The 13,086-nt window shown below is 44.8% G+C and overlaps 1 long non-coding RNA gene across 1 annotated transcript in view; it reads right to left on the bottom strand.

Moving 5' to 3' along the window:
- LOC141095719 (uncharacterized) overlaps positions 1-12,709 on the bottom strand; it is a 92,303-nt gene extending 79,594 nt beyond the window's left edge. Inside the window, exon 1 of the long non-coding RNA XR_012233459.1 lies at positions 12,314-12,709. This is a non-coding gene — a long non-coding RNA (uncharacterized lncRNA). The remainder of the gene's footprint in view (positions 1-12,313) is intronic.
- Positions 12,710-13,086: the final 377 nt, after the last annotated feature.

The raw sequence follows: 13,086 nt of genomic DNA, 5'->3' as shown, positions 1-13,086 counted from the left end.
TCTTGGGAAAATAAAAAAATTGGGGACTAAAAGATCATGTTTGTGGAAAAAATATCATTTTTTTATTTTCACGCCTGGGCGTTTTACTTCTGTGAAGCCCTTGGGGGTTCAAAGTGCTCACCACACATCTAGATAAGTTCCTTGGGGGGTCTAGTTTCCATAATGGTGTCATTTGTGGGGGGTTTCCACTGTTTAGGCATATCAGGGGCTTTCCAAAGGCGGCATGGCATCCAATCCCAATTCCAGCCAAAAAAAGTCAACTGGTGCTGCTTCCCTTCCGAGCTCTGCCATGTGCCCAAATAGTGGTTTACCCCCACATGTGGGGTATCAGCGTACTCAGGACAAATTGCACAATAACTTTTAGGGTCCTGTTACCCTTGGGAAAATAAAAATTGGGGGTGAAACATCATTTTTTGGAAAAAATGTGATTTTTTAATTTTACGACTACGTTAGAAACTTCTGTGAAGCCCTGGGAGGTTCAAAGTTCTCACCACACATCTAGATAAGTTCCACTGTTTTGGCACATCAGGCGACATGGCGTCCAATCTGAGTTCCAGCCAATTTTTAATTGAAAAAGTCAAACGGCGCTCCTTCCCTTCTGAGCTCTGCCATGCGCTGAAACAGTGGTTCTCCCACAAATATCAGGTATCAGCTTACTCAGGACAAATTGCACAATAACTTTTGCAGTCCAATTTCTCCTGTTACCCTTGGTAAAATAAAAAAAATTGGACCTGAATTTTTTTGTGAAAAAAAGTTAAATGGTCATTTTTTTTAAACATTCAAAAAATTCCTGTGAAGCACCTGAAGGGTTAATAAACTTCTTGAATATGGTTTTGAGCACCTTGAGGGGTGCAGTGTTTAGAATGGTGTCACTTTTGGGTATTTTCTATCATATAGACCCCTCAAAGTGACTTCAAATGTGATGCGGTCCATAAAAGTAAAATGGTGTTGCAAAAATGAGAAATCGCTGGTCAAATTTTAACCCTTATAACTTCCTAACAAAAAATAATTTTGGTTCCAAAATTGTGCTGATGAAAGTAAACATATGTGAAATGTTACCTATTAAATTTTTTGTGTGCCTTATTTCTGTGATTTAAGGGCATAAAAATTCAAAGTTGGAAAATTGCGAAATTTTCAAAATTTTCGCCAAATTTCCATTTTTTTTCACAAATAAACGCATGTTATTTGAATGAAATTTTACCACTAACATGAAGTAGAATATGTCATGAGAAAACAATGTCAGAATCAGTGGGATCCATGGAAGTGTTTCAGAGTTATTACCTCATAAAGGGACAGTGGTCAGAATTGTAAAAATTGGCCCGGTCATGAACGTACAAACCACCCTTGGGGTAAAGGGGTTAAAGAAACATAAAAGAAGAGCGAACCCATATACCTACAGACTTACAATTTTTAAGACTTATGGCAAGTTAATACCAACCTACAGAGGATAGGTGATAACTTGCCTATTGATAAGGATCCAACCATGGTTCCCACCGATCCAGGGAACATGGTTCGGAAATGCTCCATTTTCTATCTAAACTGCTAGTTCAGTTTTTTACATTTTCTTCACTTTTTTTGTCTTTTCTGTAAGGTTAATAACCCCTGCAAAACTACAACTCCTATCATGCCCTGACAGCCTGCTCAGACATTGCATTTGGCAGTAGCTGCTTGACAAAGTTGCACTAAAGACCACCTAATTGGCCTTGCGCTATGTAATCTAAAACACACCGAAAATATTCGCAATTGTATACACGGAGATAAACAATGGCGATATGAGCGGTCCAAGTCAAATAGTTGATTCAGAAATCGGACCTTTTAATAAGGAAAAAAGAAAACTTAAAAAATGCTAAATAAAAGAGGAGGCAGTTAGATTAAACAATAGGTTCCCGCGCCAAACTAAACAGAAATATCCAAACAAAAGGGAAGCGGACCTGTTTCTGAAGCTTCCCTTTGAAGTGCTGCAGTTGTGGTAGGCATGTTGTGTAATTCGGCCCTATGTTAGTGTTTCTCCTGGCTTGTTTGCTGACTTTACATGTGGTGCGGTTGAAACTGAGCAGAACGTTATAGATATTATGGTGTTTACTGTATTTTACATTTACCTTCTCGAGTGACAACGAGTCTGATGAACTCTCGGTAAACTTTTACTGCAGACATAGCGTGTTGTCGCTATAGACATACTACCCCAGTGATTTTGGCTTCAGGCAGGCAAGTGCCCACGAGGAAGGTAAGCCAATATGGATATCTTTTAAAAAAGGGCTTTACTGTTGAGGTACAGAAAAATCTAAAAATCTAAATTATGTTTAAACAGCACCTATCACTTTTTTTTATTATTTTTATTTTACTTGGTGTAACTGCCTCCTTTCTCCTGAATCTGGCATTGTTTCTCTCTTGTTCCTGCGCCTCTCCGTTCCAGAGAAATGGCCTCCTCTTCCCAGTGTATAAATCAAAAATACTAGCAAAGTGGGCTTGGACCTCAAACTCCTCCCTGTGGGTGTCTTCTTGAGGATCACTCCCAGTTGGCTAAAAAGACCAGATTTATATACAAGGAATAGGAGGCCATATCTTTTGGAAAGGAAAGGTGCAGGAACAAATTAAAAAACATCTACAGATTCAGGAGAACAGTGGCATCTACACAAGATAAAAATTTTTTTTGGATGTATGGTAAGCGAGTCGCGACACATCCTCTTTAAATAGCAGCCTCTATATTTAAAAACCTACTAAAAGAGTTGTAGACTCATACACTTTGGTGGCATATTACTGGGATACACTATGTCTGACTGATATGGTCAGAGCAATGTCTAAACTTTCAATAATCCTCAGCAAAAGATTCAATGTGCTGCCCTCACCCTGTACCTAAATGCCCCATCCATGAAAAATGGCTTATTGGCACCCTCCCTTCTCCGAAACCTAGCACAAGGACAAATCACCAGGTTGGCCAAGAGCACTTATGCCTCCAATCATAACCCTAGGTCAGTTGATTGCTAATATTAAGTAGCAACACACCCTAAGGAAACCATTGTGTTTAGTAGCACATTGAAGGGTTTCTCCTTTCTACTCATTGCGGGCATATCCCTTGGGACATGTTATCAATGTCCAAAAGTTGGCAGCCCAGCTGTCAATAATTTAGAAATGAAAGTGGTAAGGCATACTTAACAAAATGACTGCTAGTGTAATAGGGGCGGTTAAGTTCTACTCCTAATTCCACTTGTGAGTGCCTCAATCCCGCTCAAAAATGCCCCGCTTTTTGGTACGCTCCTTTTTTCTGCTCTAGACAGCCCCAAATTCTCCTGAATTGTATATAAAGAATGGTAGTTATGCTAGGAATGTAGTGTTCCACACATCCATTTCCTGAAGAAGGGGTCAGAAAAACCATGAAACGCGTTGAATAAACCACCATTACTACCTCTTCTTTTCTTTTCAATGATATTTTTATTGATTAATCAAAAGATGATAACACCACATAGAAATAACCAATTTAAGGTAATATGGATCGTTATGGTGTAAAACATTTAGCAAATGCAAAATATTTTCATTTATGAAAGAGTAGAACTAACAATAGAAATGAGGGGGGGGGGAGAGCCGTAAAGAAAATGGGGGAAAGAGAGAAGGAAAGAGAGAGGTGGGGGGAAGTAGAGGAGAGATGCAGAGAGAGGGTAAGTGTTCCGAAACATCACAGACCGAGTTTCAAGTTAATCAAATATTCATACTTGTAGAGGCTTGAGGGTATATCTATACTTAATCCAGGAGCGCCAGTTCTCTTCAAAAGATAACTGTGAATGGTTCACTGAAGCGACAATCTCACCCATACGATATAGTTGGTCAATTTTTGTCAGCAGTTGATGAGAAGTGGGTATCTGGGTTGTATCCCAGTAAGTCGGGATTAGGAGTTTGGCCGCAGCTATAATATTGTGGACTAAGGTGGGAGTCCTCTTTTGTTTGAAGTATATAGGGAAGTTCAGCAGAGCCGTCTCGGGTGTCAGCGGACACTGGGGACTCTGCGATATCTCTGATGAATTTCTCTGTTGCTGCCCAAAAGGGTCGGAGGACAGGGCAAGTCCACCATATGTGAAGGTAGTCACCCCCCTCTTCCTCGCAACGCCAATGTGGTGCCCCTGAGGATTCAGTTGCCACAGAGGTACTGCACCTCCTCCTGAGGTGTGGTACCCCACCATCCAGGTAGGTTGGGGGCTCCTAACCACGCTCCAACACTCGCATCCCACACAACACAGTAGTTCAGCAAAACCACATTGCGGCTCCCTGCTTGGAGTGTAGCAGAGCACCTTTGGTGGTTTTCTGCTTGGAACACGAAACGTGCTGGGAGGCGGGTGGAGTTAGAATACATAAAAGAGTGGGAAGGTTTAGAATTTCAGTCAGTCAGTTCAGAGAGGAGAGGAGAGGAGAGCGAGGAGAGAAGATCCCTGGGAGAGGGAGGGAGGAAGGAGGTGTTACAGCAGATCTCAGTGACCTGGGTCCGCTGGCACGGGAAAGGAAAGAAGGAGAAAGACATTGAACAGAAACCTGATCTTCCATAAGAAAGAAAGACTAGTAAGGAACGTAGGAGTAAAAGGGAACAGAGGACGTGGGTTAGAGGAGGAACCCTGCCTAGAAGTTCTAAGCACAAGGCCGGGGCCCGGTCCCGGAGGTTGTATGGACACTAATGGTTCTGCAGCAGACACCGGTGGAGTAGTGGGCTGTAAATGCACTACTCCCATCTCAGACTTGGGGCATAATAGCAACTTGGATAGTGAGCCGGAACTCAGGAGCAAGGAGTCCCCGAAGCAGGCTACAGCTGTCTGCCGTACAAGTAGAGTTCTTGGGAACATCTGTCAGGAGGAACTCCAGTGTAACTCAGTACTAGGAGTACTTCACACTTAAAGGCGCTATAGAGGAGACGTTCAGAAAGGCACATGTTGGCGGAGTGTTGGAAGGGAGCATTCCATCTGACCTGGAAGTTGACTGAGTCCCTGACCCGGAGGACACAGCACGGAGGCAGGCACCTGTGTGTACTACAGACTGTGAGTAAAGCTTTGGAACTACAAGCCCTGGTGTCCTCCATTCATTCCTGCACCAACACACCTGGTACCGCTACATCTGGGTACCCGCTTCTACACTGCCTGCACCTCTCCTCTACCCCTACATCTACACTGCCCTGGGACTACAGCTCCACCTGTAGGGAGCTTCACCATCTCCGCTGCAACAGACCACCAGTCCCAGAGGATCTGCATGCAGCGTCGGCTTAACACCTCACTTGCCGAACACCACAGGTGGCGTCACGAACTATTCATTTAACCACATTCCACCATTTCAATTTCCCCATTACTTGGGCACTCAGGGCCACGACCGGGTCACCGCCGCTGTGACACATCCCGCTCACACTGGCCCAGTACGAGTACCCCACAGCCCTGGGAGGGCAACCCACCAACACCTAGCCCGAGCTCTCGACCGCCAGGTACAAGTCTGTGCCGGTGTAATGTACCATCGTGTAACTATTTTAAAAGCGTTTTCTTGGGTTTTCACGCAGCTCGCTTGGCCGTGCGAATGCGTATAGATATGGTCAATTTGTGGTTGTGTGAATTTGTATCCTAGGTGTTTTTCCCAGAAAGCAATGTATGCTGTTTTCAGGGATAGGTCTTTAGATAAGAGTGTCTGGTAAATTTTAGAGATGACCTTGGTTGGTCTTGATACTCTGGAGCAGAGAACTTCATATGGTGTAAGCTTGTGTGGATTATCTGGGCAATATTGTATACATTTCAATAGCTCTCTCATAGAATTATAGTGGAGAAAAGTAAAGCTCGTGGGGGCCAAGAGATCACTCAATTCAGACAGCGGAAGGAGTGCCCCATCCGCCATTATCTGATCAATGGAGATTTGTCTCAATTTCTGGGCTAGGTCACCTCCCTCCCTTAATGCGTCCAGAGATGGAGACAAGGCGTCGGATAGTTTCAATAGTGGGGACGAAGGGGGTATCAGGAGGGTGTGGAAGCTCAAACCCGGAGCAAAGCCAGAGAGAGGGGGTTGTTGGGGGGGAAGGGATTCCATCCCCTAGTATATGTCAACAATAGAGACCTAAGGATATAGGAGTGTTTTCTATGTTGACCCAATGTTTGTCACTAGAATTCCTAATCAGGTCCACTGATTGAGAAAGCACCGCTGCATAGTAATAGCTTTTGATGTCGGGGGCTCCCATTCCCCTTCTATGATGTGGCAATGATAGTGTGCACGAGTTAATGCGGGGTCTTGCGCCCCTCCAGATATATTTGAAAAATAAAGAGCTCACTCTAGCGAGGAAATAGTTTGGTACATGGATGGGTAGAGTTGAGAATAGGTATGTGAATTTGGGAAGGATCAAGCTTTTTAGGAGATTCTTCCTTCCCGTTCATGACAGAAAAGGGTCTCTCCACGATTTAATAATGGACTGCACCCTGTCCATAGAATCATAGAATCGTAGAGTTGGAAGGGACCTCCTGGGCCATCTGGTCCAACCCCCTGCTCAAAGCAGGATTCGCTAAATCATCCCAGTCAGATGTCTGTCCATTAAGGGATAATAGTTAATCTGGAAAAGTTCTTTATCAGATCTAATTTTATACCTAGGTAAGTAATATATCTACTTGGCCAGGCAAAAGGGTAGCGCTCCTTCAACTTATTCAGCGTGTGGGCGGGCACATTTAAGTCTAGAGCTTCCGATTTTGACGCATTCACCTTAAAGTTTGTGAGGTTGACATATTCCTCAAGAATTCCCAGTAAGGCAGGAAACCCTTGTAGCGGATTCGTCATCAAAGCCAACAAGTCGTCAGCAAAAGCCGCCGACTTATGGTGATTATTACCAATTTTGATGCCCTCAATCTCTTTTTTGCTGGATTGCACACAACAGCGGCTCCATCGCTAGTATGAAAAGGATCGGAGAAAGAGGACATCCTTGTCTTGTTCCGTTTTGTATGGTGAATGCGTCTGTCAGGGAACCATTGACTCTAATACGTGCAGTAGGGTCTCTATACATTTTCATAATGGCCGAAACTAATGGTAAGGGGAAGCCAAAGGAGGTCAATGCCTCTCCCAGATAAGCCCAGTCCACCCTGTCAAACGCCCTTTCAGCGTCAGTCCCAAGAAGCACCAAGGGAAGATTTTTTTGTTTTGCAAAATGCATGAGATGAAGTATTTTGTATGTGTTATCCCTTCCCTCTCTCCCCCCCACAAAGCCTGTTTGGTTTAACGAGATTAATTCTGGCAAGAATTTGGCAATTCTTCGTGCAATCATACTAGCGAACACATTACTACCTCTTCAATTTTGGAATTTTATTGTTACAGCAGCGCAGAAAAAAATCCACACGTCTCTTCTACATTGTACTATATGGTCGTTGATCGTCCCGTGGATCTGCAGCAGCCGACATTTTCTGAGTGTGTAACTCTCATCATCAGGTGAGCAGCTTCTTGTCATTTATTGTCCTATATCTGTGGTATAAGACCATATCTTGCGCTTTTTTCCTTCTTGACACAAGGGTGGTCACCTAGCGTTCTCAAACTTCTGAATTTGTACAGGTGAGACTATTGGTAGGTGCCCAGATTTTTCAGAAATAGATATAGCAAAAAAAATATTTATATCCTTTGATCAAATGTAGATTGCCCAATTTATTGTTCTAGATTTATGTCTATGAACCTGTGCCAGTTGGAGATTTCATTTCAGAACTATTTATTGATGTCAGCTGTAGCCAAGGACTACGTGTGCCCACACTTACTGGATGGGATCCACAACCAAAAGTATATGTAGAGTCTTGTTCAGAACTTGTGGGCATCACAGAACAGAAGATTTCCAGCAGTATAAGAGAATGAGGAAACATCTTGGCTCTCCACATAAAGTGACGACGACATCTCCTAGCTCCTGGCATCAGAGGGCTATATTGGATGACCTGGGTCAAATAAAAAGATGTATCCCAGTGTTCCAATCCTTATAGAGTTTTGCTGTTTTCTTATGCAGTAGGCATCATAAACCCCTTTATAGTCATAGTTGGCAACTTTTGAGAAACGTCAATTTTTTTTTAATCTTATTGCTAGCGTTGAGCAATACCATCTGATACCGTGAAGTATCGGATCGGATTGGATCGGACCGATACCCAAAAAGTATCGGGTATCGCCGATTCCGATACCGGAAACCCCATTCAAGTCAATGGGACAGAAATATCGGAATTAAAAAAAAAAACCCTTTCTTTACTTGTACATCCAGTTCGGGAGGGGGGGAAGAGTGTGGGCGGTGCGTGGGCGGACACTGTGCCTGTCTGTGTGTGCGGGCGGGGTCTGTACGGGCCTCTCAGGGGTCTGTGCGGGCCTGCCGGGGATCTGTGCAGGCCTGCCGGGGGTCTGTGTGGGCCTGCCGGGGGTCTGTGTGGGCTGCCGGGGGTCTTTGCGGGCCTGCTGGGGGTCTGTGCGGGCCTGCCGGGGGTCTGTGCAGGCCTTCCGGGGGTCTGTGCGGGCTGCCGGGGGTCTGTGTGGGCCTGCCAGGGTCTGTGCGGGCTGCCGGGGATCTGTGCGGGCCTGCCGGGGGTCTGTACGGGCTGCCGGGGGTCTGTACGGGCTGCCGGGGGTCTGTACGGGCCTGCCGGGGGTCTGTGCGGGCTGTCGGGGGTCTGTGCGGGCCTGCCGGGGGTCTGTGCGAGCCTGCCGGGGATCTGTGAGGGCCTGCTGGGGGGTTGTGTGTGTGTGTGCAGGCATCGTACGATGGGACTTCAAGTCCCATCAGGCTATGCCTGCTACAATAACAGTGATTGACACATTAGCCAATGATGGGACAGTAGTGGTCCCATCATCCGGCTAATGTGTTGAATGTAAAAAAAAAAAAAACATACATGTATGAATCAATTAAACAGCTTCACTGTCTGTAATAATAAGACACGCGACTATGTAGCTGTGACCACAGATCACTTGATGGGCTCCAGAGCACTTAAAAGAAAAGAATAATTTCTCAATGCTTGAGACATTATAACAGGAAGGGGCCAAGGATGGGGGACATTGTTATAGCATAGGGCTCAGGATGGGGGCACTGTACCAGGATGGGGACATTATACCAGGGAGCGGCCAAAGCTGGGGGACATTACACCTGGGAGAGGCCCAGGATGGGGGACATTCTTATAGGATAGGACCCAGAATGGAGGGCCTTATTACTTGAAGTGTTCAGGATGGGGGGACATTATTAGTGGAAGGGGCCAAGATGAGACATAATTACTAGAAGTTGCCCAGGATGGAGGACATTATTATAGGAAGGGGTCAAGGATGGGGGACATTATTAAATAAAGGGCCCAGGGCGGGCAACATTATTACATGATGGGGAACACTATACCAGGAAGGGAACCAGGATGGGGGACATTATTACTGGAAGGTCCCAGATCGGGCGCACTATACCAGGAACGGGTCCAGGATGGGGAACATTGTTATAGCATGGGTCCCAGGATGGGGGACAGTATTAAAAAAATGGGCCATGTAGGGGAGATTATTACAGGAAGGAACCAGGACGGGGACTTTATTGCATGAAGGGCAAACACGCATGTGTTTATAGGATTTAGAATGCCAAAAGGGTCCATACATCTGACCAAAATGCAAGTGGGGGCCCAGGTCCAGATTTTGCACTGGGACTCATTAAACTCTAGCTACGACACTGGATAGAGCTGCTGTGTGGAGGCAGAAAATGGCAGCCTGAGCCAGTGACAACGCAGGAGGTACAGTGACATGTAAAAGTTTGGGCACCCCTGGTCAAAATTACTGTTACTGTGAACAGTTAAAGGAAACCTATCACGTCCTTAATAGCTATTAAACTGGCCCCAGTATATTGTTAGTGATGCAATGTGCATCGCTAATGTTTTTGTCAAAGAAAAGCTCCAAGTAATAGGTTTAGCCACGTTCCCACCTTAGATGTATAGTTACTTCAAAGGTGGGCTCCCCCCTGTTTGCTGTGGGTTCCAGCTATGAGCCCTCAACTTTCCTGCACATGTCAGCTGATTTTAACAGCTGACATGTGCCTCTAACAGCCGCTGTTAAAATGTTAAATGCCGCTGTCAATCTCTGAGGGCCACGTCACACATAGCGATCTCACTAGCGAGATCGCTGCTGAGTCACAAGTTTTGTGACACAACAGCGATCTCACCAGCGAGATCGCTGTGTGTGACAGCGATCAGCGACCGGCCCCCCTGCCGGTATCGCTGATCGCTCTTGGAAAGCCCTGGACATTTTTTTGGTTGCTGGTCTCCCGCTGGCCAGCATGCATCGCTGCGTGTGACAGGCGGGAGACCAGCGATCAGCTGGTAACTAACGTACACATCGGGTATCTAAGGGACGCACGTACCTTAGATACCCGATGTGTACCTTAGTTACCAGCTCCCTGCATCAGCGCGCTGGTAACTAAGGTACACAGCGACGCCGCACGCTCGGCGTCGCTGGTGCTGATCGCTGTGAAGCTGTCTGTTTGGCTGCTCACCAGCGATCATGTAGCGACTCACCAGCGATCCTGACATGTTGATATTGTTGTCGGGATAGCTGGTGAGTCGCTATGTGTGACGGGGCCTTGACAGCGGTATTCAACATGCTCGCGCAGGAAGCTTGCCACTAATCCCGCCCATTGGCACCCGTGTCACATGACCACGATTTACCGATGGGTTGCCATGACAACCCGAGGTCTGCAGGAGACCCCTGTAGTTGTCATTGCCAGATAGATATGAGTGCCGCCCAGTGGTCGGCGCACATAGCAAAAGATCATTTTGGCTACATATTGCAGGGGCTGCAGCCCTGCTCTGTGTAGCACTGGCGATTGGATGATCATAGCTTGTAGTCTACCATGGAGACTACAGAAGCAAATGAAAAGTAAAAAAAAGTTTTTAAAAACATTAAAAAAATAAAAATATAAAAGTTCAAATCACCCCCCATTCGCCCCATTCAAAATAAAAACTAAAGAAAAAAATAAAATACACATATTTGGTATCGTCGTGTTTAGAATTGCCAGATCAATATATAAAAAGAATTAATCCAATCGGTAAATGGCGTAACGAGAAAAAAAGTCAAAACACCAGAATTATGTTTTTTGGTTGCCGCAACATTGCATTAAAATTCAATAACAGGAGATCAAAAGATTGTATCCACACCAAAATAGTATCAATATAAACTTCAACTCGGGGCGCAAAAATTGAACTTTCACACAGCCCCAGATCACAAAAAATGGAGACGCTATGGGTCTCGGAAAATGGTGATTTTTTTAATAGAAACTTTGGATTTTTTTTCCACCACTTATCTTATTTTTTGGATTATTAGACACACATCTTCCCCCAAATTTGGGGGGAAAATGGGGGTTTGTCTTATAATTCGACTATACGTTACCAGCCGCTGTAGAGCAGGGTCCAGGGTCGCTGCTGGAGGAGGTAAGAGTGACACGTTGCTGCAGGCTGCAGGCTGGGATGAGGGGCTGTTTGGAGGTGCAACACTGTGGGTGTTCGGTGTTGCGGGGGCTCTGTCGACATTTTGTGAAAGCCTGCAACCCCCGCACTTCCATGGTTTACATTGTGGTGGACTCCAGAAAAATGGCTGTCGGGGGCAGCGCATGCACAGATGGAGATCTTGGCACCAAGATCCCGGGAAATGATATCTCAGTGCCAAGATCTCCATCTGCGCATGTGCCACCCCCAGCGGCCATTTTCCCAGAGTCCACCGCAAAGTAAAACATGGAAGTAGGGGGGCTCCGGGCTTTCACAAAATGTCAGGGGAGCCCCCGCACCACCAAACACCTGCAGCGTTACACATCCGAATACCCCTTTCTCCCAGTCTGGGGTCCGCAGCATCGCCCCACTCCTGCCTCCATCAGCAGCGACCCTGGGACCCCACTTCACCACAGCCACCACCCCCCAGTAAGCAATAAGACGCATGGACTGTAAGCAGCACCACCATGTTATTAAAAAAAAAAAAAAAGTTTTTTTCTCATTTTTCTCCTCAAAATTTGGGGTGCATCTTATAATCCAGTGCATCTTATAAACCGCAAAATACGGTAAATAAAAAAGAACCTATACATGTTTGGTATATATGAACTCATAATAACCTGGAGAATCATAATAATGACAGGTCAGTTTTAGCATGTAGTGAACATGGTAAAATAGCAAAACAAAAAACAATTGTGAAATTGCACTTGAATTTGATTCAGCTCAAAGTGATTCGCTTTCCTCCAGCTAATACTTTCCATTAGGTCTCCTTACCCAAACAATCCCAGATTTTCTGAACTGCAGATACTTATCCATTTTCCCATGTTAGTTACATAACAATTACAACAATTTAGTCATCACTTACTTACCCATGTCAGTAAATAATGTCGGCGGAATGTCAAATTTCTTTTGAATTTTCTAAAATGTAGAATACCTTTCAGCCGGGTTGACGTAAAAAACAAAGCTCATTGTTATTCCTCGCATCTGGGACACGTCTTCTGCTGTGGGTCTTTTTCACAAGCTCTGCAGCAATTCCGATTTACAGTGTAATAGTTTACCTTGGACATCTGAAAATAACCCTGTTTTTCCTTTCATCATGGTGATTTCTGGAGGCCTCTAATAGCAATAATAAAGCTTTCAAGTGAAAAGGCGGCATTGTTATCTGCAGGAGTCTGCAATGTTCTTCATGCTCCTTGGCACGGTGACAATGGGAAAATGATGATTAATAAAACGCTGCTGAACACTGCACAGAACAAGCAATTCCTGTATAAATCCCATAGATAAATGAAGCCTAGAGTATCTTATAGTGGTTATTTCATGTCTGCATGAGATTCACTTGACTAGTGCTACTCTCAATGCACGGTGTAGCCTTAATTATTTAGATAATACGTATATGGAGAAAGACAAATAGATAGATAGATAGATAGATAGATAGATAGATGATTGATAGATAGACATACAGACAGATAGATAGATAGATAGATAGATAGATAGGTCGATGATAGATAGATATATGGTAGGTAGATAGATAGATAGATAGATGATAGATAATAGATAGATGATAGATAGATAGATGGGTGGATAGATAGATAGATAGATAGATAGATAGATAGATAGATAGATAGATAGATAGATAGATAGA

Source organism: Dendrobates tinctorius, unplaced genomic scaffold (assembly GCF_039654945.1).
Source record: "Dendrobates tinctorius isolate UK_male_01 unplaced genomic scaffold, ASM3965494v1 ptg000070l, whole genome shotgun sequence".
Lineage (NCBI taxonomy): Eukaryota > Metazoa > Chordata > Amphibia > Anura > Dendrobatidae > Dendrobates > Dendrobates tinctorius.
This window is presented reverse-complemented; position numbering and strand designations above follow the sequence as displayed.